The sequence below is a fragment of the Cricetulus griseus genome, chromosome 6 (genome assembly GCF_003668045.3).
Source record: "Cricetulus griseus strain 17A/GY chromosome 6, alternate assembly CriGri-PICRH-1.0, whole genome shotgun sequence".
In the NCBI taxonomy this organism is placed as follows: Eukaryota; Metazoa; Chordata; class Mammalia; order Rodentia; family Cricetidae; genus Cricetulus; species Cricetulus griseus.
Genome location: NC_048599.1, coordinates 152,517,979 through 152,521,670, shown reverse-complemented (window position 1 = coordinate 152,521,670; position 3,692 = coordinate 152,517,979). Strand labels below are relative to the sequence as shown.

The 3,692-nt window shown below is 46.6% G+C and overlaps 1 pseudogene; it reads left to right on the top strand.

Moving 5' to 3' along the window:
- The first annotated feature begins 790 nt into the window (after window positions 1-790).
- LOC113836299 lies at window positions 791-1,296 on the top strand (annotated as a pseudogene).
- Window positions 1,297-3,692: the final 2,396 nt, after the last annotated feature.

Here is a 3,692-nt window from a genome sequence, read left to right as displayed (position 1 = left end):
TTATCAGGCTGGCCTCAAACTCTAAATCCTATTTGCCTTACCATGTCCTGTACTGCTGAAGATAAAAATAGCACACACGTATCACCCAAAGATCTACAATGCCTATGTTTCTTAAACAAGGATGCGGTGCTCTTTGCCCAAGTTTTTCTGAGAATTCTTTTTCCATTTAAAAGGTTGCACAGTGCTCACTATTAAACAACCACTGCTTTCTCTCACCCACTGTCCAAGTCACATCCAACAATCATCAGAAATTAAGGGCAGTGTCTGGACAGAATCAAGGCAACCTGAGCAGGCTGGGCTGGACCTTTGGATCCCAGATCCACAGCCATGAGAATCATGTTTTGTCTTTTATCATACTGACAGACAACAATGCTCCCAGTCTCAAGGGTGCTTTCTAGGTTGGATGCAATAAGAGAGGCCTGTAAATTCTAATGCACCAGAAGCCTACACAGGAATACTACATTTCCCAGATCAGCTTAGGCTACATAGCAAATGTCTGGGCTACTCAGGGAGACTTTGTCTTCAGAGGGGAAAAATAAATTTAAAAAGCAAGTGTTCTGAGGCCAAAGCCAGCTAAAGCTACTCTCCCTTTTTACTCATAGGAAAGAGATCATTAAATGAGGTGATAAAAGTACTTAGTAGCTGAAACAGATGTAAATCCCCGTCATCGTTACACAATGTGACTAGTAATATTATGAATGAATTCTAGGACAGCCAGGGCCATATGAGTCCCTTGCTTAAAAAAATAAAGCTTTTGGCGACGGCAGCCATCTTCCAGTGACTCGCCAAAATGATGAACACAAAGGGCAAGAAGAGAGACACTCGCTACATGTACTCTAGGAATTTTAGGAAGCATGGAGTTGTTCCTTTGGCCACGTACATGTGAATCTACAAGAAGGGTCACATTGTAGACATCAAGGGAATGGGCACTGTTCAAGAAAAGAATGCCCCATAAATGTTACCATGGCCAAACAGGAAGAGTCTACAATGTCACCCAGCATGCGGTGGGCATCATTGTAAACAAGCAAGTTAAGGGCAAGATTCTTGCCAAGAGAATTAATGTGCATCAAGCACTCTAAGAGCAGAGACAGCTTCCTGAAGCAGGTGAAGGAAAACGACCAGAAGAAGAAGGAAGCCAAGGAGAAGGACACCTGGCTTTAGCTGAAGCGCCAGCCTGCGACACCCAGAGAGGCACACTTTGTGAGGACCAACGGGAAGGAGCCTGAGCTGCTGGGGCCCATCCCATATGCATTCATGGCCTAATGTACAAAAAGAAATAAAAGACCTGGACTGTAAAATAAATTAAATAAATAAATAAATAAATAAGAAACGGAGGGTTGTGGCAGTTGCCTTTAATCCCAGCACAGAGGAGGCAGAGGCAGGAGGATCTCTGAGTTTGAGGCCGCCTGGTCTATAGAGTGAGTTCCAGATCCAGCAAGCTGTTAAACAGTGGAAACCCTGTCACGGAAAACTGAAGGGAAAACAAAACTCCAAAGGACTCCTAAACCCTCACTGCAGCCATTACCTCCGCTATTTCAGGCGCATTCGGGCCTTCCTGGCCCCAGTCTCCCTGGCGTCCTCTTCAGGACAGACAGCTCGCCTTCTGTGTTCCTGTGTTCTGACCCGCAACCCGACTGTGGCCGCCAGGGGGCGACACCAACTGAAGAGACAGCGAAAAACAGGCTCCGCTCCGCCAGCCACAGACGCGGCCGCCTCCCTCGCCCCTCCCTCGGCTGCAGAGCCAAACACAAGGCGCATGTCCGCCAGAGGCCGGCGCGGCTCCATGACGTCAGGCGAGACGCCATAGCGGAAGTCAGATCGGGGTCCATTGATGTACTGCAGCGAGTCTGTGTGTGGACTGTGCCCGCGTCGTTTCTTGGGCACAGCGGGTTTGTCCAGCGGAAATTTCAACCAGAAAGAGTCCCGGTGGCCGAAAGCTGCTGAAGAGAGCTAATAAAGGGAAGCAGTGAGAGAGGCCCGAAGGAGACTTCACCAGAGCTCGCGGGAAGCCGCCGACAATGAAGGGTCAGTGTCACGAGAGATTCGAAATCGGGGTGGATGACGGCATAGAGGGTCGGGAATGGAAGCCGAATCAGGGATCCTGTCACAACAGAGTCCCGAGACAACTTCCAGGCAACTGACTCAGTACACAAAAGCAGTCGAGGCCCAGAGTGTGAATCGGCCAACTCAGTCTCTAAGCTGGAATAGATGTCAGGATGAGTGTGTGGTACCCCAGGGAACTGGTGACGCTCAGGAGAACTGGAAGAAGTGCAGCCAAGGCCTTTAGCTTGTCCTGATCACTGCCTGCCTGGATAACTATTGCTCCCTTCCACATCCTGGCTTTTCACCCTTCCTCTTATGAAAAGCTTCCCGGGCGCAGTGTCACAAACCTAAGGCGTTGGTATTTGAGCAGAAAAGGGATGAGCCAGTGAAGGGACCAGCTCCCCATTTTGGCAGCCATAACAGCTTGTCTGACCTTGTCTTACTCACTGAGGTCAGATGCCTGCCCCTTTCGGCAGCCATAACAGCTGAACACGTGCTTGTCTGACCTTGTCCTAGTCACTAGAAAGTCGGATGCCTGCCTCAAGGCAAGGAACCAATCAGAAGTTAAGTTAGCTGGTGGCGCTATGCTTTACGGCTCTGGGTGTGCTTTACGGACAAGTGCACAGCCATGACAGGCGTTACCTCAGAGTAAAGAGCTGGGAAAAGATATTCCAATCAAATGGGTCCAAGAAACAATCTGGTGTAGCAATACTAACATCTAACAAATTAGACTTCAAACTAAAATCAATCAAAAGAGATGAAGAAGGTCATTTCATACTCATCAAAGGAAAAGTCCATCAAGATGAAGTCTCAATCCTGAACATCTATGCCCCAAATACGAAGGCACCCACATTGGTAAAAGAAACATTACTAAAGCTCAAACCACACATAAAACCACACACACTTATAGTAGGAAACTTCAACACCCCGCTTTTACCACTATACAGGACCACCAAACAGAAACAGAAGTTATGACCTAACTGGGTTTAACAGATATCTATAGAACATTCCATCCGAACACAAATGAATATACCTTCTTCCAAGGGGATCATCTTTCCCCATAGTAAAATCCACATATGAGTGAGTATATACCGTGTTTGTCTTTTTGTGACTGGGTTACCTCAATCAGAATGGTTTCTTCTAGTTCCATCCATTTGCCTGCGAATTTCATGACTACAATGGTGTTTGTTTGTTTGTTTGTTTTTGCTGAGCAATACTCCGTTCCATTCTTTAGTTGAGGGGCATCTAGGATGCTTCCTGGTTCTGGCTATTACAAATAATGCTGCTATGAACGTTGTTGAAAATATGTCTTTATTGTATGAGTGTGCATTCTTTGGGTATATGCCCAAGAGAGGAATGGCTGGATCTTTAGGTAGACTGATTCCCATTTTTCTGAGCAACCACCATACTGATTCCCAAAGTGGTCTTACAAGTTTGCACTCCCACCAGCAATGGAGGAGTGTTCCTTTATCTCCACATCCTCTCCAGCATAGATTGTCATTGGTGTTGTTGATTTTAGCCATTCTGACAGGTGTGACATGGTATCTCAGAGTTGTTTTCAGTTGCATTTCTCTGATGGCCAAGGAATTTGAGTACTTTCTTAAGTGTCTTTCAGCCATTTCAGATTCCTCTGTTGAGAATTCTCTGTT